Source organism: Mandrillus leucophaeus, unplaced genomic scaffold (assembly GCF_000951045.1).
Source record: "Mandrillus leucophaeus isolate KB7577 unplaced genomic scaffold, Mleu.le_1.0 Scaffold12, whole genome shotgun sequence".
NCBI classification, from domain to species: Eukaryota; Metazoa; Chordata; class Mammalia; order Primates; family Cercopithecidae; genus Mandrillus; species Mandrillus leucophaeus.
The window spans coordinates 8,329,888-8,351,620 of NW_012100320.1; the positions used below are offsets into that span (position 1 = coordinate 8,329,888).

At 49.2% G+C, this 21,733-nt stretch overlaps 1 long non-coding RNA gene across 1 annotated transcript in view; it reads left to right on the top strand.

Moving 5' to 3' along the window:
• The first annotated feature begins 1,470 nt into the window (after window positions 1-1,470).
• LOC105531145 overlaps window positions 1,471-21,733 on the top strand; it is a 113,069-nt gene continuing 92,806 nt past the window's right edge. Inside the window, exon 1 of the long non-coding RNA XR_001004747.1 lies at window positions 1,471-1,578. This is a non-coding gene — a long non-coding RNA (uncharacterized LOC105531145). The remainder of the gene's footprint in view (window positions 1,579-21,733) is intronic.

The following is a 21,733-nucleotide window of genomic DNA, read 5'->3' on the forward strand; positions in this document are numbered from 1 at the left end:
TTAGGGAATGAGTCCTCAAAGCATATACATTGGCAAGGGTGGCAGAGCGCTGTGGGTGAAGGAGAAGCAGGTGCAGAAAGAGGAGGCCAGGGGACTTTATGGCTCCTTTGTCCATCCACAAAGCATTAGTTTATTTATTCACTCATTTTTTCATCCAATATTTTTTAGCATCTGCTCTGTGTTATGTTCTGTGTTAGGTGCTGGGTGTTCAAGGAGGCAAATGAGAGCTGTGGCCCCTGCAAAGGCCAAGAGCACACTGAGGAAACGTCAGTACCTGGGGAGGCGGTGTGTGGTGCCCAGCAGAGTGTGTGATGGGTGACGGGCATGGGCGGAACACTCACACAGAAGTGGCAGGGTGCCACAGGGGTGGCCGCAGGGGTGGCCATGGGTGGGGAAAAGCGACTGCCTGGTTTGTCAGTGGGCCCTGTGGACAGCAGTGAGGCAACCCCCATGCAGTTCTGCAAATGGCACTCCAAAGGAGAGCTGGAGAATAGAGGAGGGAAAAATGGGAATTCCTTGTCATAATTGGGTAGAGCTTTGGAAGGGGTGAAGGTCATGAGTGGGAAACATGAGCCTAGAAAATATTGCTTACACATGAAAAAATGTCAGCCAAGATCAAACAGCAAATTACAACCTGACATGCATGCTAGGGTCATGTCTGTGAAAATTCTACCTTCCGGAGGTAAAGTGCAAAAAAAAAGAAGACTGTTGATTGCATGATGGGGGTAAGCTTATGGATGATTTGTTAGATGGTTTTAAATGTTTAATCTTATTATGTAGTAGCTATAATCTTATCATTACAGTAGTGATACTAAAATTGAGGAGTAGAACAATGATAGAGTTTAGGGGGATGAGAGATGTTTCTTGAGATTGATTTCACATAGTAAAAGGAAACCCAATAAAAGTAAGATGGAATGAATCCCCTCCACGTCTTCTTCTGTGACTGGGTCAGGCAGCTGTGAGCAGCTAAGAGAAGCCCTCATCTTACAGGTGGTTCAGCTCCACTTCCACTTCTTTTTGCAATTCACTGGGGATTATTTGTTTCTCTTAATGGGCAACAATTAGCTAATACCCCACCACTGCAAGCAAAGTAAAAGCTGGGCCTGTGTTAACAGTTCTCTTTTTGATGGGGTCATTGGTGTAACTGATAACTTCTAGCTGTATTAGGACTGGTAGCACATCAACATTGCTCCTCTGTTGTGAAAGGAAAATAGAAACGGCTAAGTCAACCGTACATAAAGGCTTATATTTGCTCTTCAAAAGTTTTTTTTGTTTTGTTTTGTTTTTTTTTTTAACATATCTTTGCTGGGGTTGGGCCATAGCTTGATGGATATTTGTTGAATGACTAATTATTGACTTATAGGCTAACAGCCTCCTTTGAAGTAGGCTGAGCAAACAAACCATTAAGTGGAACATGGTGTCTAGGTTACACAGCTCACTCATCTGCTGATTGCTGGGGCACACTGCTTGGTTATTACTACCTGAGACTCTGAAAGGAAGCACTAAAAAAATGAAGACAGAGGAATACCAGGAGAGAGAGGAGGTCCAGTTAGACCTAAAGGTGGGCAAGAAGAAGAGGTGAGATCCTCAGTATTGAACAAGTGCAGTGCAGCACGTAGGTGATGTCTTAACAGGGGTCTCAGTCGATAATTGTTTGGTTACAAGAAATAGAAGTATTATAAATTTAGCTCTCAGTAATAATAATGATTTTGTTGGACGTCTATAAGGAATCTCACCGAATTCAAAGGCAGGGATGACAACCAGACCCATGAGAGGCTCAAGGTGTACTGGAAAGTTATCAGAGACTCTCCTAGCTTCTTGCCTGTGTTTCTCTGTTTTTTTTTCTCTGCAGACTGGCTTTCTCTGTTCTGCCTTTTCTCTCTTTCTTTCCTTCCTTCCTTCCTTCCTTGCTTCTTTCTTTCTTTCTGTCTGTCTGTCTGTCTGTCTGTCTGTCTGTCTGTCTTATTTTTTTGACAGTATTTTGCTCTTGTTGCCCAGGCTGGAGTGCAATGGCACGCTCTTGGCTCAGTGCAACCTCTGCCTCGTGGGTTCAAAAGATTCTCTTGCCTCAGCCTCCCGGGCAGCCGGGATTGCAGGCATGCGCCACCATGCCAGACTAATTTTGTATTTTTAGTAGAGACGGGGTTTCTTCATGTTGGTAAGTCTGGTCTCGAACTCCCAACCTCAGGTGATCCACCCGCCTGTGCCTCCCAAAGTGCTGGGATTACAGGCCTGAGCCACCACACCCGGCTGTTCTGCCTTTTTAAGGTTTAAACTTATTCATTTAAATCTGGACATGATCTCTCAGGTTATAGGTCCAATACCAAGAATCTAAGTCCAGAGACCCGGGAGACAGAATCTGATTGGTCAATGGCTAGCCAATGGGGTGCCTCCCCTCAGTCAGGAGTCCATCGCTGTTCCAACAGCTGCAGCCAGGGAGAGGTACATGAATGCGGATAAACATGGCGGCAGGGACCTTTCCTGTGGGTGGTCTGGAAAGGAGGCACTGACTGAGCAGGCAGCACGTTGGCTAACATGTCTGCTGTGGGAAAAACTGGAATGACTTGGCTGTTGGATGAAATATTCAACCACATGTAGAAAATGCCCACCATGTATTTTTAAAAATGAATAGCTTCTGAAGGTTGGAGTCCAGGTTGCCATAAGGGTCTACATAATACTTGATTTCCAAGGACTTTCCCCCTCGTTTTCCAAGTCTTTGGAGAGCGCAGTTAGTAGAAAATGTTAATGGCCAATTTTAGCAAATGACCATTTTGGTACTCCCAGGCCACTAGGGCTGGCTGGAGCTAATTTTTAGAATGCCCCCTTGATGATCCTGGTAACTTGTTTAATATTGACCTGGAGACACGGCATGGGCCCAGATCCAAATGTACGGCTAAGCCTACATTTGCTGTACTTGTGGGCAAGGAAAAGCCGCCCCAATTACTCCATGTGGATTTCTCGTCTCTGAATACTCCGTGAGTTGTCTGGTCTCACTGCAGAACTGCGGGGTGTGGTTGGGCAGGTTGTGCACAACTGTGCTCATGACTCCCCTTAGACTCACACGGGAGCCTTGATTCTATGCTGGTTGCACGGTTTCATTGCTGTGCCTCCAGGTTCTCCCCCTGGACTGTGAGCTCTGGGATGCAAGAGATGGGACTTCCTCTTCTATTGCTTGCCCAAGGGGCTTGTGCAGGCCTGGCCACTCCTTTCTCTCCTCTGTTCCCTCTGTCCCTCCGAGGAGACTCTCAGAAAGACCCTGCCACCCATCCTCACACCGGATGTGAATGGAGGTCACTGCAGTCCCTCTCGAGGGCTAAATTTTAAGGCCTGTCTTTCACGGTGGCAGAGTCGATGTTGGCATCTCCCAGTGGGCAGGGAGAGTGCTTTCCCGTGGAGTGGGTTGTGCTCAGTTGTGAACTCACACTCAGCGCTGGTAAGACAAGCTCCAAGGCAGAGGCTAGTTTTCCAGGTCTTCCTCATGAACACGTGGTGGCTGCACTAGCTTATCCACAGGGCCCTCCTACTCTAAGCTTCTGGTCCCAATCAGTAAGCGACTGGCCCTTACTAGACCCCCACCTACTGGGTACTTGGCTGATTGACGGAGTCACCATCTCTTTGCTTGGGCACCTGGAGCCCCTGAGCTCCAGTCCTTGCAGGCCTTTCCCTGCAGAGCCCAACCGCAGGGTTTGGCTGATAGCCTGGAACTGCCTCACCATCATTTTTCACTGGCCCCACCCCAAAGGACAGCCTCCCCAAGTAACCTTTTTCAGTTGCTCCAACTTCCCTGGAGTATTGACTTAGCCAGAGAGCACGCTCCCTCTCTAACCTCGGTGTGTTTGCTCAGCGGAGGAGTGGGCATTAGGTCCGCTTGACTCCATGAGCACACAGGTTCCTCTGTCTTTACAGGAGCGTCCCACGGAGGGGGTGCGGCGACGGGCAGGGGGGACTGAGGAGGGAGGCGCAGCTTCCTGTTCTGCTGCCGGTTATCACAGGCTGTTCTAATGCTGCTCAAACAATATTGAGAATAACCCTGGCTCAATAGCACCAGTGTTAGGCTGCAAAGTCAATATTGGCTGAGCAAACACAGCAAATAAGGAGTTGCTATTTGCGTAGCTATGAGTACTTGTGTGCTCCGGCTGCCTCGACAGGGCCCTTGGAAATGAACGGGAAGGAGGAGGGTGTCTGGAGGTGGGGTGGGTTCCTGAGAGGGGCTGGGCCAGGCTTTCTCACCTTGGCATTGTTAACAATTGGGGCCAGATAGTTCTTTGTTGTGGGGGACTATCCTGTGCATTGTAGGATGTTTACCAGCAGCCCTGGCCTCTGCCCTCTAGATGCCAGTAGCACCCCCTCCTGATTGTCCAGAGAAACCACAATGTCTCTTGCCATTGCCAGATGTCCCCTGGGAAAGGACAGAGGGCAAAACCTCCCCATGCTGAGACACACTAGGCTGGGTGCAGGACAAGGCTGAGGAGCAGACGGGCTAGAAAAGAGAGAAGGGCTAGGAGGGGCCCACTATGCCTCTTTGACCCTCCAGCTCTCCAGCTCTCCAGCTGGGTCTCTCCCCAGTCTCTCGTGAGTGCCAAGAAAAGCCAGCCTCTTTAAGAACTAGATGCAACGTACAAGTGCCTCTTCGATAGAAGAGCCTTTTCAGCTGCTGGCTGGATGTCTGTGGCCACCTCCTTGCCCTTGCCCTGTCTTGGAACTCACTCCTGTTCTCCATCCCGAGAAAGAGAGAGCTTGTAAGATGCTCAGATAATTTATGTCTGTCTCTCTCTTGTAGAATTGCTGGCACGTTTTGCCCTGGCCGGTGACCTTCTCAGTCAGACATGCCTATTTATAACAATCTGTCCCTGGCTCTACTTCCTCCCCTTTGCCACAAGGGATTGGCTCGTGCATTCTTGAATGCTGCGAGTGGCCAAGGCTGGGCCTGTGGGAGGGCATGGGGCAGGGAGGGGAGCCAGGCATGCTGGCCAGAGGGCCTCCCTGGGGACAGCCTGCACCAGCTTGGTTCTCCCTCAAGCTCTGCGGGGTCACATCCAGGTTCACCTTTGGTCCGCTGCTGGGAGGGCGATAGAGACAGTGTTTATAGCCTGGTGAAGGCCAGGGTGCCTCAGGGGCTTTCTGTGTCATAGCCACCAGTCCTCACAGCTGGGCCATAGCTGGAGCAGGACGATGTTCAGAGAGGCTGTGCTGAGGGGGCTGTGGCCACATCTTGACGCCTGGAGACTTCTCCTCCAGGCCAGGCTGCCACGGCTCCCAGGTTGGGGTGGATTAGGAATGAAAAGAATGACACTGGCAATGAATGAGCATTAGACACTGTTCCTTTGTGAATGTTGATCCTTTTGGTTGTGGTGGGAGCAGAAGGGGAGCCTGTGCTTGGGCAGCTGTGATGGTGTGGGGGTCGTGATTGCCGTACCATTGGCTTTGGCTTCAGAAAGTGGCATCTTGGGAGGAGGGAAAACTCCTGGATCTCCAGATGTTGAGAAGGTAAGAACAGGCAGGCGGAAGAGAACCGGGCGGCCTCGGCATGGTGAAGCGGCTGCAGGGAGGTGGAAAGTTGTGAAATTTTTTCCTTTTTTTCAGAGTTAGCACACACTTTATGCACCACTCTATTTGTCCTCTCCGCTGTTCCCCTTCCCTCCTTCCTTAGACAGAAGAGGAGAAGATATTTGAGAAACCTACCGCATGCCACTCCCTCCTAAAGGTACTTGTGCAAGAATGTTTCACAGAGCAATGGAAGCCTTTCAAAACTTGTCAGACCCATTGCCTGATTTCTTTAGAGACTCGGCAGGGGCCAGGTTGGCATGATTAGACTCAAGGCCCAAAGCTGGAAACATTCCTGAAGCAGCCATCCTGATTGTGGGGTCACCTGGGGAAACAGGGATCCCTCCCTCCAAAGCTGATTCTGCATTTGGAGTGTCGGGGAGGGCCTCGGCGCCTGGCCCACCCCGGCCAGAGCTCCCCTGCTATTGCCTTATCCTGGTGCCCCGCTTCCCAGCTTCGTGCAGGTGTATTTTCCTTTCTGCTTGGAAGGTGGGTGATGTGGGCTGTGGTTGTGGAGAAACAAGCCTCGGTGTTAGCAATGGGGATGGGGAGGTCCATCAGCTGGCTTCGGTCCCACCTCTCTGGCATCCTGGGATCCTGTGTCAGACTTCATTTGAAGAGAGGCTTCTGCTCTTTAAAAAAGGAAAGTTGCCGCTATAGTAGAAAACAATGTGCCTTTCAAGCCGGGGTAACTGAGTTTCCACCCCCGTTCTTTCACTTGCTGGACACATTCACAGAAGGAGATGTCACCCTTCTGAGTGTCGGTTGTCCCACCCGCAACAGGGGAACAGCAACATTCAGCCTCTAGGGCTGAAGCAAGGATAAAACAAGACTGCATGTGTGTGTGGTGACAGTGCCGTGCTCAATGCCATAGACACTCTGGAAATGGAAGCCCTTGATGCCTTTGCCTTCCCCTCTAGATCCTGCTCAGCTTCCCAGGCCAGTCCAGGTTGAGGCCCCACCACATGGTCCCTTGGGACCTTACTTCTCAGATCCCCCAGTGATCTATTCCCTCTTTGAGAGAAGGATAGTGATAGAAAGAACACCTGCAGTGGACTCGAAAGACCTGGCTTTAAGTGCCGACTCAGCAACTTAGTAGCTGTACGGCACCAGGCCAGGGACTTAACCTCTCTGAACTTTGGTTTCCTCATCTGGATAATGGCTTGATGATACTTTCCTCCGAGGTGCCAGTAAGTCAGGAGAAGGCAGTGCTTCAGAAATGTGGGTCTAGTTATGAAGCTCCCTTTGGGATTTGTTTAAAGTGCGGGCTGCTTATTTTCACTACTCAAAGCTTCTGATGCAGTTGGTCTGGGGTGGAGCCCAGGAATCTGCTTTTTAAATAAGCCAGCAGGTGACTGGGATGCAGGCGGCCCACCAAGAAAAAATATAGAGTGTGTAATCCCAGTGTCCCGGGTGCTCACCAGACAGTGTCTGCAGGGGAGGCCCCCGCATAGCACAAACACACCCTATCTGACTCTCCAGCAGCTCAAGCAGGACCACCAGGAAAGTCTTCTCAAGTGCCTCTGAGATTCCCCCCAAATGCCGCCTCATGCGGCAGTCACCACATGGGCCTGTCCAGTTCTCTTTCTCCTGCCCTGTCTCCCACCTGTCCATGTGCTGTGCACCTAAGGCTGCTTCAGGGGACCTCCCTTGGAAGCTGTCGGCCATACCCAACCTAGAGCACCCTTGTCCATTTTGAGGGCACTTCCTCTGGATGCTTCTGAAGGTTACCACGATATGGGTATCAGATGGGGATAGGTCTGATGTAGAATATGGGCTGCAGCTCTCTGCAGCTCTGTCACTTTTGCCACTGGACACCAAAACTGCACAAAGCATTGCAAGGTGTCTCATGCTAAGAGCTCCTCTTTGCTGGGGCTAAAACACAGTCTGAGAGCTGGGCAGGACACACACACCATCTCTTCCTCACAAGATACTGAGTTCTTGATGTGGCAGACACGTTCTCTCATCCTAGAGTCCCGTGGCGTCTTGCAAAGGGGTGGGCACAGAGCAGAAACCTGGTGAGTGCTTTTGGATTGGTTGGTAGCTCTGTGGGAATGGAGGTAGCTCCAGAGAACGCACTTTGCTTCTTTTCTCAGCTTCATCCTTTCACATGGATGTAGTTGCTCTGTCATGACCTGAGATCCAGGCTGCCAGTATACCCTCTCCTCATCATCCCTGTGGTGGTGAATACGCCCCTCCATTCATGTAGGGCTTTGGCACCACCTGAATCATGATCTTCCCCACCTTGCAAAGACCTGCCACCATCCCAGGGGACTTCAGTGTCCTTGTGAATAACCCATCCGCCATCCATGCCCCACATGCTTCCTAAACCTTTTCAGGCACATTGGCATCACCACCACTCCATGCTTTCACTCACACCCTCAGTTCTACCCTAAATGCTGGGGATTTAGCATTTCCCAAAGGATGGCCACTCATCAGCACCATTTGGGAAGCTTTAAAATGTAGATTTCCAGGTCCCAGATCTGTTCAATCAGAAACTCCAGAAATGGGTCCAGAAACTGGATCTGACCTTCTGATGATCAGCCACATCAGCGACCACTGCATCTTGTCATCCTCTGTTGTGGTTCTCTGGAATCCAACCTGACAGTAGCCCACCACCACAATCAATTACCCCCTGTGCCTTGTTTTCCCCTTGTCAAGTCATTCAGGCTTTTGACTCTCTCTCTGTCTCTCTTTTTTTCCCTGTCCATCAGCTTCCTCCTCTGTTTATGTGGGCCCCTCATGTAGCCTGGACTAGGTGAGCAACACATACCCTCTTCCCTGGTCCCTGCCTTACCTGTCTGATAAAACCAGAGGTCAGCCTTCTGCACTCCTGCCCCCAGTTTGCCTCTGATAACCCCTGGGATCACTGCTGCATGCAAATGTGAGGAGCCTACACTCACTCAGGTTCTTTGGGATACCTGACAATCCTCTCCTGAGTTGTCAGCTCCATCTCCCAATCCCTTCCACAACCATTCCAAGTTTCTACTGCTTTCCTCAGTCTTCCATCCCAGCACTCACCACCTTGTGCACCTACTATGTGCCCAGCAAGAGATACAGAGCTGAGCAAGTTAGATGTGGGCCCTGTCCTCATGAAGCTTACAGTCCAACATGGAAGAAAAGACAAGCAATAATGATCAGTGCGCTTGATCATGAGGAAAGACAAGGGCAAGGTCACAGGGAAAGTGAAGCCTGCAGGTGGGAAATGCCTTCAGTAGCCAGCCCCTGCTCCATCTGCACATCTGGGGTCCTGCTATCACCTGTTCTCCTTCCCTCATTCTTGCTGGAAGAGAGATCTTTCTACTTTACATGGTCACCCCCTCCTCTGTACTTGTGATCCCCCTTTCCCCTGCCAGAAACTTCACAGATTAGACCCCTCCTCAAAGGTTCAATCTCTTCATATCTATTGCTTCATCCCTTTCAGCTCAGTCTCTCCTGCCTTATTGTTATTAGTAATAAGATTAACTGTTTGCTGAAATTAATGCAGGTAAGTCTCAGTGACAACATTATTCACAAAGAACCAGCCATCAGATGGCCATAGAGGGAGGGATTTAAAAAGGCAGAGAAATGTGAGGCAGGCAGGGCAGTGGAGGGGGGATGGGGAATGGGTTGGGCAGCTTCCACATGTTCTCTTGTTTAATCCTCACAACTTCATGGGGCGGGTGTGATCATCCTGTTTTGGCTTTGGGAGGTGCAGCCATTTAAGGCTGCAAAACCGCTGTGTCAGTCAGTCAGTTAAAAAACAACCCATTCCCAGTGTTTCATATGCACAGGGTGTTCATTCAGGAAATTAGAGGCTGGCCCAGCCACCAGAAGGAAGGGCTGGGGGAGCAAGGGTCAGGAAGGCATAGCGGAAGGTCAGCGTGCAGGCTTCAAAGTGGTATCTCTCCAGGGCTGGCCTGGAAGCAGTATGGAACCTCCAGGAAGCTCGTGCTGACTATGAGCCACAGCTATGGGTGGGAAATGGCAGGCATATGCCCAGAAGAGGCTGCAAACCTCATATCTGCACCAACTGCCTTAGGAGAGGAATGGCCTCTCCTCTCTTTCACCTTCCAAATATCATGTGAGTGTCTCCCTGGCAGGATCCAGCCTGGGGTCCTGTAGAGAACGGGAATCTGGGAACTCCAGGTCCTAGAGGAGACAGTGGACGAGGGCGGTAAGGATTCAAGGTGATGACAGACAGTTCAGCACGAATGCCACTGGGCAAAGCTAGGTCAGAACCCAGATCTGCAGGCTTCAGCTCTCCACTCCATTTCCCAAGCCACGCTGACCTCCTTTGAACTTTCTCTTAAAGGACTTTGTTTTTGCCTCACCACTCTGTAGAATTGTCTGAAATTCCTTCAACCATCAATGAATTTGGAAGACAATAGGCCGCTAACTGTGGACTAAACCTTCATGAACTTTCCTTCTTCTCAAATAATACTTCTTGCTTTAGGATCAAACACTCAAGCTCTTGGTCTCCAACCTGTGATTTTGAAGCTTTTTAAAAAGAATTCTTTGTTCAAATGTTACACAGAACCCCACCATATGCAGTGGGTACTGAAGGTAACTAGCCTCTGTGCTGAGTGCCCCTATTCTATCTGCCCTGGGCAGGACTGGGGGACATCAGGTTCTGGAGGACATTAGACAGAGGAGGAAAAGGAGCTTCCTCTCAGCCCAGAAAACGTTGGCAAGTTAGAGAATTGTGGGAGTGGAGCATCAAAGAGGAGGCCTTTCTCTACTTCCTCCCACTCTTGTATGTGGCTTTTATGGTTCAATGACTGGGCTTTTTTGGAAAGAAATAGGGCCTTGAGGATTAATATCTGGGAATGGAGCTAAACACAAATCTGTGTCCCTTTGGCTGCAGTTTTCCATGGGCATCACCATCTTTTCCCAGAATGACTTTAGCAGGGGATGCTGGGGGGACTTTGTTACGAGCAGCATCCTAGGCTGAATGGGGCCTTCCTTAGGGTCCTTGAAGTTCACAGATTTGCTTTGTCTTGCTTCCCTGGTTCTGCAGACCCCAGGCCAGTATTTGTGTGCTTGTGCTTGTGCCTGTGTGTGTGTGTGTGTGTGTGTGTGTGTGTGTGTGTATAATTCATTGAAGTGAGAGAGACAATGGATTCTAAATTCTCAGTAAATCGCAAATATTGTGAGATGTGTTAGTACTCTGGGCCAAGACAAATGTAATTTTGGATTATTAAGTCTACATGACAAATGAGTGCTTATTAATTTTTATTTATCTTGAGTGAATTAATAGGGACCAACGATGGGAAAAAAATAATTGTCATTCTACTCATTCATAGAGAATAGCTGATTTGGAGAAAACCTTAAGAAACAGTAGCATAAAATCACAGAATGTTGAAGCTGAAACCTTTATTTGCTTTAATTCAACAAATATGTATTAAGTAACTTCTTGGTTCTGGAAATTCAAAAGCACACAAGAAACTGTTCCAGTCCTCAAGGAGCTCATCAGAGTTTGGTAGGGGCAACAATAGGAATTTGATCAAGGAATAAAGGTGGTATGAGATTAGGGCAGGCTGTCATTAACTCCTTGTGGGGGTAAAAGAGCCAGAGAAGGCTTTCTGGAGGAGGTTATATCTGAGTTGGGTTTTGTTGTATGAGTAGGAGCTTGGCAGGAAAAGAAGTTGGAGAAAGGCATTCTTGTCAGAAAGAAGAAGAACACAGGCTTGTTAACCCATGAGAGGAGTTCAGAAATCCAGCAGTCTGAAGGTGTAAAGTAGAGGGAGATGAAGAGAGAAGGGTGGGCAGGGAGCAGGTCCTGAAATCTGAGCTGAGGATAGGTCTGGACTTTTCCTCCATGATCAGGAGACATCAAAGGTGTGAAGCAGGAGAAACACCACTTTGGTGGACCTATGGGGGATGCACCAGAGGAGGCAAGGCTGGAATCCGGACCACCTTATGAGTAGGTTGCAGTGGATGGGGATAGAAGCCAGGCAGAGCTAATGAGAAGAGAGAAAGTGGATGGATTGTATCAGTTTCCTTTTTGCTGCTGCAACCAGTTTTAAACTTAAAGCAAAACAACTTAATTTTCTTACAATTCTGGAGACCAGAAGTTCAAAATCAATCTACTGGGCTAAAGCCAAGGTGTCAGTCTGGCTGGTTCCTTTTGGAGGCTCTAGGGGAGACGCTATTCCCAGATTGCCTTTTCCAGCTTCTAGAGGCCACCTGCATGTCTTGGCTCATGGCCCCTTCTGTCATCCTTGATCCGCATTATTCCAGTCTCAGCTACCATCATCACATCACCTTCTATCTGACTCTGACCTTCCTGCATCCCTCTTATAAGGACTGTTGTGGATATTCAGGGCCCAGCTGGAAAATCTCCTTATCTCAAAGTTCTTAATCACGTTGGCAAATTTCTCTTTGCCATGTGAGTTAACATTCACAGGTCCTAGGGGTTAGGGTGTGGACATATTCGGAAGGCCATTATTTAGCCTAGCACCCGGTTGTAAAGGACTTTGGGAACTGTAGCCAATACAATTTGGTAACTGACTAGGGAGAATGGAGGTGATAATGGGAGAGAAAACCCTTGTGGATACTGGTTTGGGCAGCAAGTGAATGGTGGTGCCACCAACTAAGAGACAGAAGGAGGAAGAGCAGAGTTGGAGAGCAGGTGTAGTGGGAGGTGTGGAATAACATGCTTAGTTTTGAACACGGTGAACTTGAGATGTCATGTAGGTCATCAGATACGTGGAATTCAAGGGAGAGGTCTGGGTAAGAAAGAAATCTGAGTCAGTCATGTGCAGTTGGTAATCGAAACTGGGGTGTGGGTAATGGTAACTCAGGGAGTGTACAGAAAAGAAGTTTTGGAATTTTATGGTACATCAGAATAGCCTTGGCATAGAGTTGGCAGGTTTAGCAAATGAAAGTACAGGAGGCCCTGTACAATTTGAATTTCAGATAAACAACAAATAATTTTTTAGTATGTCTCACATATGGCACGCCCCTCACTTGCCCTGCCTCTCCTTGTTTATCTGAAATTCAGATTTAACTGGGCATCCTGCATTTTGCCTGGTGACTCTACCTTGGGAGCATGTTAACAGCAAGGCACCTTTGTGGGCTGCGTTCCCAGGGACTCTGGTTCAGTTAGTCTACGGGGAGGCTGTATTTTAACACACTCCCCAGGAGACTCTCAGGCAGTTAGACCTGTGAGACACTGAAGGAGAGTGAGGAGGGAAGAGGGCTCGGGAGCAGACCCCAAGAACCTCAGCACTGAAGGGCAAGGGAAGGAAGAAGCCAGCACACCGGCCTGAGAAAGACCAGACAGAGCAGCAGGAGGAAAACCAGCCCTGATGGCCTCATGCAGGTGTTTTGAGGACGAGCATCAGTGCAGCAAGAAGCTGTAAGAGGCCATGAGTTAAAATGTGGAGTCAGTGGTGACTGGCAGATTCGTGGAGACTCCACGGCATTCTTGTTCATTGGAGTTCTCTTCCAGTCTGGGCTGTACCTAGGACACGGTGATCATGCCTGTATCTCTCTGCCTGTATGCCTCTCTGCCTGAGGGCTTTCCCCAGCACAGCTTGGCTGCAGGCAGGCACGACCTGAAAATTCAGGAGTGCGAATGCCCCAGGACAACCCTCACCAGCGGGGCATGCAAGCTGGTGGACCACTGGCCCAGCCTCCCAGCTCCAAGAGCTCAGTCCACTCCATTTCTCAGAGGGGACTCAGAGGGATGGAGCCTCTGTGGCCCACAATGGTGTCCTTCTTATTAATCACACTTGGTTACCTTCTCTCCCTTCCCTCTCTCACTCTGTCCCTGTCCCTCCAATTCTCATTCTCTGGAATCACTTCCAGAGATTATACTACATGCACTCAGGACCTTGTCTCAGGGTCTGCTGCTGGGAGGACCAAAACCAGGACCTTGGAGATGTCCATTCCCATGGAGTCGGAGATGTCCGTTCCCATGGAGTCATGGGGAATTGCTGAGGGCAGCAGGCAGAGGGGTGGGAGGGGGGCGAAGGTCCCCGGAAGGAGCCATGAGGCAGGGAAAGGCTGTCGTCAGTGAACTCCAGCCTGCCCTGTGTGCACCTCTCCTTCTTGGCAGCCTGCATTCCCCAGTGCTTACCTCATGACCTTGGTTCCCTGAGACACCTCTGCAGAACCTCCTTCTAGGATCTCTGGACCCTGGTGGACCATTTCACTTGGACTCTGCCCTCTTCAGCCATGCTAATAAGGGCATGTATCTATCCCCCTTCTCCTGCTTTGCAGCTGATGATGATCTTCCATTTCAAAATAGGCCTTCAATATCTTAGAGAAGGAAGGAGAGGAAGCTTTCCTGAGCACTGCTTTGGATACAACACTGCTATCTCATTTAATCCTCACAACACCATAGAGAGTGATTTTTTCCATCTTTCCAGTGAGGACACTGGGGCTCAGGGGAGTTAAGTCACCCTCTAAAGTCACCCATGCAGTAAGTGGTGGAGCTTGGATGCTGGTCTGCTGCCTTGCCAGGCTGCCTACACGCGACAGGTATTTGAGGATGACACCCAGACTCAACCAAGCCCTTTCCCTGTCCAGGCCGGTGATCACATTTTCTTTAGATGACACTTCAAGGGGCGTGGCTCCTGAACTCTCACCTCTTGGGTGGCATTCTTGGTCTGCCTTCCCAGTGAAATATAGCACCCAGGGCTGGTAGCTTTCCAAAAGAGCCCTGTGCCAGTTACCTCTGCTGACCTGAACATTACACCTCCATCTCTGACCCCAGGATCGCATTAGCTTTTGAAACAGCCGCAGTCCTTACATGGGCTCATATGAAGCTTTGGGGTTACCTAAAACCCCCGGGTCTTTTTCACATGGCCTGTTGCCAAGCCAGGATGCTCCTGGGGCAGTTAATCATTTTGATCCCAAATTGATATGTTAGGACTGTGGTTTTCATGGTTTGGGCTAACATTACAACAAAAAGAAATGCAATAGGTGTTGATTTCTCTATACGGCCAATGATTGGCCATTAATGAATTTGTGTGCCTCATATTTCCAAGCAGATTTTCTGTTCCTTGAGGGCAGAGGGCATGCTTTCCCTCTTCCGCATTGCCTACAGGGTCTGGCACAAAGGTCTGCAAACAGTAGGTATTCCACAAGCATTCTTATTGCCTGATTGAGGAAAAAGACCCTCAATCCCTCAATCCTGCCCTCCTCAGCCTCAGCTTCAGCTCTTGTCAGCACCATTCTCCGCAGCTGACTGTACTACGTGGAGCATCCCCATCTGGAATGCTCCCGTGGAGTGGGTTCTTACAGTAGTGGTGGCAGGCAAGATGGCAGACTGAAGAAAAGAGCACTGGTCCTGGATCCGAGATACCTGGGTCTGAATCAGCTCTCGCATGTGACCGTGTGCTGTTCCCTCATTTGTAAAATAGAGACAATGAAAACAGGTTAATGTATTGAATCCATACTGTAAAATGTGCTCCATGCTTTTTGCCCATAATCTCAACCCGGTGAATTAGGGATAATAAATATTTCCATTTTTTAGATGAAAAAATCTGAAATTCAGAATAGTTAATTTGCTTGCTCAGGGTCACAAAAGTAAAGCGTGCAGAGCTGGCATTTGAACCCATGCTGTCTGCTCCACCCTTAGCCATTGGGCATAATAAATATGTCACCTCCTAGATTATTGCACAAGAGAATGGCAACTCGCTGGTAAAGTGCCTGTTACCATGCCTGGCACATAATAAGTACTTAGTAAGTGCTATCTCTCTCCCCAGCTGCCTCTCCACCTTTAATGTTTCCCTCGCCTCAGGGCAGAGCTAGGACGGAAAGGTGGAAGTAGAGGAGATTCACTTTCAATACGGTCAAGGGAGCAACTTCCTGACAGTTTTGAGTCCTCAGAGAGAGATCTCTGTTCTTGGAACAGGAGAGCAGAGCCTGGCTGGTCAGCTGTTGGTGGCGGAACCACTGTCTCAGTCTGGAGGAGGGAGGAGTCATCATGCTAGGGGGCGGCTGGGGACCCGTGGACCTTTGAGGAAAGAATTCCTTAGTTAGCAGGGCCATCCTGACCCCTCTTGCTCTTGTCTCTCACACATGATCTATCACCACGTGGTGTTGATCCCACCCCACCTGCCCTGGCATCCTTCTACCTGCTTCTCTCCAGGCCACCAGCAACTCTCCTGTTGAACCTGGCACTGGCCATCTAACTGAGTGTGTGACCTCTCTTGATTGTCTATCCACACAGCACTCTGTAGGTCTTCCCAAAATACAATGTGCTCATACCTCACCCCAGCTCAGGACCCTCAGAGCCTTTTCGTCTGTAGGAAAAGGTGCTAAGAGACCTTCAGAGGTCTCTCTGCCAGTCACCCAGGCCCTCTCAGGGCCCCCAAAGCCTCTGGCAGGCCTTTTATATGTGCCTTTCCCTCAGCCCGGGACCTTCTCTGCCCTCTCTCTCTGCTAACTTTGTCTTCCCCTTCCAAGCCTGTGCATTGCCTTTTCCTTGAAGCTGTCTTTGATCACTGCTTTTCCTCCCTCCTCACCCCAGGTGACAGTGTGAGTCTCATGTCATCAAAGCCCCCACTCTAGGACCTAGAATTGAGCCATGCAGTACAAGCTTTTCTTGAGTCTTCCAGGTGCCAAGAAGACTTGGCCAGACCACGCGGATGCAGAGATAAATGAGCCATGTTCCTGGGCCTGGAGGAGCTCTTGAGAACAGCATGGAGTGATGTGTTGGCCAAGTTAAGCTCAGGTGCTCTGGGGAAAACTACACAAGGAACACAGATAATCCAGACTGAGGGAGTCAGGGAGGGGCTTCCTGGTGGAACAAGTGATTAAATAGAGCTTTAAGGTCTCAATGGGGGATAGGATGTCAAGAAGGGAAAGAAGTTTGTGCTCAACTACAGCCCTGAGTGAGTAAGCCATGCCGGGCACTGCAGAATGACTGAGCCGAGGCTGCACAACCCTTGCTGATGGGTGCCGCGACGGGTGAGTGGGAAGGAGTCTCCTTGGAGGCCTCCCAGGTCTCTGGAAAGGCAGGAGTGGGGGATGCACAGGAGGACTAGGTATGGAGGGACAAGAGGGTAAAGAGGTTGATCAGGAACCTGCTTGATTCAGAGTCCTTGTGGGATCCCTGAGTGGAAATTCCTTAGTGGGAAGGGCATCTGAAGTGGAGGGAACAGCATGAAAAGGCCAAGAGGCCAGACTGAAAGGGCCATAGATAGTGGGACAATGAGGACACCTGGCTGGAGTGTGGAGAAAGAGGAGGGAGGGACTGGTCAGCTGGAGGAGGTTCCCAAGGTAACTGTACCTGAAAGTCAGTTATGGGCCAGACGCTGTGCTAAGTGCTTTTTTGAACATTACTTTTTATCTTCCCGACAAACCTGCAGCAGCCTCATTTTACAGATGAGAGCATTGAGGCTCAGAATGGATGAAGGACTTGCTCAAGACCATGTAGCACTAGCCAGAGCCTTGCACAACAGGTGCTCAATATATATGTCCAAAGGGGTTGACTGACTGCATGAATGAATGAATGAATCAATGAATCAATGAATGAATAATAGAATTCAAGCGCAAGCACGCCTGGCTTTCAGCTTGAGCTCTGTCCTGTCCTATACCTTGTTGCCTGAATTCTCTCCACCTCAAAAACAGTAACTATAATTCTAATGGTAAGAAGGGTGAATAACATAGCTTCCTCCTGAGCCTGAAGTGGTCGTGGCTTTGAGCAAAGCCCTCACATTCCTCCAAGCCAGGAGCTCATGACTACATGCTTCCCCCCTTCCGGAATCTTCCCTAACTCCTCCTGGGGCAGCTCCATGCCAGCTGCCCTTTTGAAAACCACTGTTTGCTTTCCCTGCTTCCAGTTTTATCATTTTCTCCAGGAAAATATTTGCCTTCCCATTATTTTAATCATGCCTCACGGGTCCAGCAGGGAGGCCTTGCAGAAGAATAAGCCCTGTTTCCTGTTTGCTGTACTGGGAAGACAAACAGGTTTGTTTGACTTACCTGCGTTTTCCCAGTAGGTGGACCCCTTGGAGCAAACACAGACTAGACCTTGGGCTTCCTGCCCCTTGGACCTGGAGTTGACTTGACTGGGGAGCATTTAAAATGGAAAGTGCTTCCCTTAAGCCAAGCTGGGGTGGATTGAGCTATTCTCTTTTGTTTATCACAGAGCATGGATTTCTCTTATCATGCACAGTGCCTGAACTGGAAGTGAGCTTCTCTTGAGTCCAGGAAACATTCAGTCTTCCTCAAATAGCAACCGAGCCCTGTAATACTTGAATGGATTGATCTAAGAGTGAGACTTCAAGATGAAAATATTCTAGAGATTAGGGGTGGGATTAAGTAGGGGGCTATGACTAGGGAGAAACTTGAAATTATTGGGGTAAAAATGACCCCGATTTTTGAAGCCAGACAGATCTGGTTCAAATTCAATTATAGGTGAACTACTTTTTATGTGTGTGTTTCTAAGGATAGAGCTGTTGCTTCATTCGTTCTGTGAATGTTTAGTGAGCACTTCCCAGGTGTCATCCCTATTTTAAGTGTTGTGATGCACCGGTGAACAAAACAAGTAATAATTTCTGCCCTTTGGAGTTTACAATCCAGTGGAAAAAAAACAGGCAAACATAAGACATAAGAAAAACAGGCAGCAAGTTAGAAAGGGATCAAAAAAGGTGGAAGAGGGCCAGGTGCGGTGGTTCACGCCTGTAATCCCAGCACTTTGGGAGGCAAAATCGGGTGGATCACCTGAGGTCAAGAGTTCAAGACCAGCCTGGCGAACATGGTGAAACCCCATCTCTATTAAAAATATAAAAAATAGCCAGGCATGGTGGCAGGTGTCTGTAATCCTAGCTACTCCGGAGGCTGAGGCACAAGAATCTCTTGAACCCAGGAGCCGGAGGTTGTAGTGAGCTGAGATCATGCCTTTGCACTCCAACCTAGGTGACAGAGTAAGACCCAGTTCCACAAAAAAAAAAAAAAAAAAAAAGATGGAACAGGTTTAGTGTGATTGGGAAGCTGGTGTTGGTGGGTGAGGGTGCAGAATAAATGGGATGGTCAAGGTAGGCCTCTTGAAGAAGGTGATATTTGAATAACAACTTGAAGGAGGGAAAGTACTTAATTCCAGACATGTCTGATTCCAAAGCCCAAGCTCTTAAGCCTACACCACCTCTCTCCCAGTTGAATACCAGCAGAAAGCTGGACACATGGTAGTACTTGGTAAGTATTAGTGCTTATCCCATCCATCTTCCTTTTAGAGTCTCTTGGGCATGCATCAACCGGGGAAACACACAAGAGGGTGGTGGGTGGGGATCCCAGCAGGGCACCATTGCGAGAGCAATGTGTGGGCATAAAGTAGGGATCCTGGGGAGCAGGCAGTCACCAAGATGCCCATGACTGCTCTTAGGGTTGGAGTTCATTCAGGCTGGGGAGTAGAGTTAGGGTGGGGAGGGCTAGAACAGTTAGGGAAGGTAAGGCTCATCCATTGATGCTCACTGCACGCCCTAACTTTGCCCTGGAGAGAAATGCACTACACAAACATTTGTTGAGGGCCTACTAGGAACCAGGTGCTTCCCCATTCATGTCATTCTCCCAACTGTCCTCTGAAGCAGGCAATAGCATCTCCATTTCACAGTTAGAGAAACTGAGGCTCAAAGGTTGTAAAGATTATGTGTTGCTGACTGGCTTGAATATAGCTTTGGATATGTCTGATTTTATAGACCAGGTAATTTTTACTTTATAATCATGATCAATTTCTGATTGAACAGAAAATCTATCTGAACAGCTGCCAATGTCGGTATCATCCTTAACCTCACCATCAACGTTACCAACATCACCATCACCATTAACATCACCATCACCATCACGGTCACCATCACCATTACTGTCACTGTCACCATCACCATCACAATCACCATTATCACCATCACTGTCACCGTCACCGTCATTGTCACCATCACCAACATCACCATCAGCCTCACTCTCAATGGTTCTGTGATTACAGGCAGCAGGGCATGTCAGATCATCTCTCTCAGATTCAGCTTCCTTATCTGTGAAATGAGTGTAAGTATATCTACCCCAGAGGTTAGGAGAGGTGCTGAAGTACATCTCCTATTTCCTCCACTCCACTAAAACTGCTCTTTTCAAAATCATCAGTGACCTCTATAATTGTCATCATACTCACCCTCCAAGAGCATTCAGTGCCTCTGACCACTTCCTCCTCTTGGCTTTGTGATAGTTGCTTTCTGATTTCCCTTCCAGCTCACTGATCCCCACCCTCCCTTGCTAGCTCTGTCTCATCTACTAGATCTCTAAATTTTTGAGTCTTACAGAGCTTTCTTCAAACAGGCTCTCTAACTGCTTCCTCCCTAGTCCAACCAACCATCGTGCTTCCCTTGAAATACTATAGAAACTCGACATCACTAGAGCATGGTCAGGGAAGCGGCCCTTAGAGTGCGCCATGGAGCACCCCCTGGGGAAGAAGGGTCCCTTCCTGGGCCCATCTGGAACTAACAGCACTCTCTTCAAGAAGGAGATACTGGGTCAATCCCGAGCAGAATTTTTCACAAGTAGTTTGTGAAGTCTCTGCCTCCTGAATCTGCATCCCTTTCAGCTTTCTGTTGCTTGCTGGGTCTGTACTATCTCAGGTGATCAGAGCCCTCAGAATTTTCCCACCCTAAACATGTTCACACTGAGATATCAGGGACAGTGGCCCACACTTGGTTTCTATTTAGCAGAGAACTAACAGTGTGCTATAGAGAGATCTCCAGTTAATGGGTGGGAACATTTGCAGAATGCTTTCCTGAAAACTGAAATAGCACCCCTTTGGGGGCTACTGTTTCTGCCTCCACATTGGGGGGTCTGTTCTGAGACAGATGGTCCCCTGTTGGGCTGTTCTCACACACACGAGCAGAGGAATTCTTTTAGGTCCTCTTGGCCTCGGGAGCATTTTGAATCAGATGCCAGGAGAAACAGATTGCCTACCCCTTATTCTGGGGGCTGTGGGTGGATGGCTTTGAGAGGAGATCTCTTCCAAGAATGTGTTTTCCCTTACATCTTCAGGATGCCATGCACTTCCCGCTCTGCTCTTTTGAGGCTGGCATAAGCATGAGAGTTGCTTGGGGAGGAACGTCTGTACCGCCTCTGCCCCACTGCTCAGGAGCAATGGCGGGTGAGTGAGTCACTTTTGGCATCCTCCTTTGTTCCCTGTGCGTAGGGCTACCCAGTTGGTAACACTACAATCTGCTCTCCACCGCCAGCTTAACATTCCTAAAATAGCTCAGTGTGATTGGGCCATTCCGTTGCTCAAGAACTATCCAGAGTCTTCCATTGCCCGTAGAATGAAGTCCCAGGCTTTCGTCTCACATTTGAGGTTGCTACCATCTGGCCTTCATTTGCTTTTCTAACCATGCCCCTCATTCCTTCTCTACCCAAGGTCTTCCCTCCAGACAGTCAGGTCTACTCTCCTTGCCCAGAATGCCTGGCCTCCTGGCTGCATCCACACCATTCTCTTGTTTAAAATTCTGTCCCCTCCTTGTTGCCTGTATAAACTTCTTTCTGTTCTTCCAAACAGGTTTGAGGCCAACCTTGCAAAGGCCTCCTCTCCTTGGATGTCTTCCTTGATCCCTCCTTTCATTTGCCCCCTGATTCCATGTGACCACACAGAGGCCCTCTTGTGACTACTTACCTAGATGTGGGCAGGGAGTGGAAGAACCACAAGGGACAGTACCCAGAGCTATTACCACCCACAGGTACTCCCAGCAGCAGGAGAGCTATTACCACTTCTAGGCCTGAAGAAGCGAGGGGAGGAAACTGGAACAAAACCTGGAAGGAGGAAGGCCTGCAGAGAAGACCACAGGGCTGTGACCTTCCACAGAGATGTAGTCAGCCTGGGGAGAGCTCTCCGGTGAGTCAGGACAATGAACACCCCGTGGCTAAGACCAATTGGAAGCCAGGGCACAAGGGAGCCCCTTAGAAAGTCTCTGCAGGGGCCGGGCGTGGTGGCTCACCCCTGTAATCCCAACACTTTGGGAGGCTGAGGCGGGTGGATCACAAGGTCAGGAGTTCGAGACCAGCCTGGCCAATATGGTGAAACCTTGTCTCTACTAAAGATACAAAAATTAGCCGGGCGTGGCGGCGGGTGCCTGTAGTCCCAGCTACTCAGGAGGCCAAGGCAGGAGAATTGCTTGAACCTGAGAGGCAGAGGTTGCAGTGAGCCAAGATCACACCGTTGTACTCCAGCCTGGGTGACAGAGCGAGACTCCATCTCAAAAAA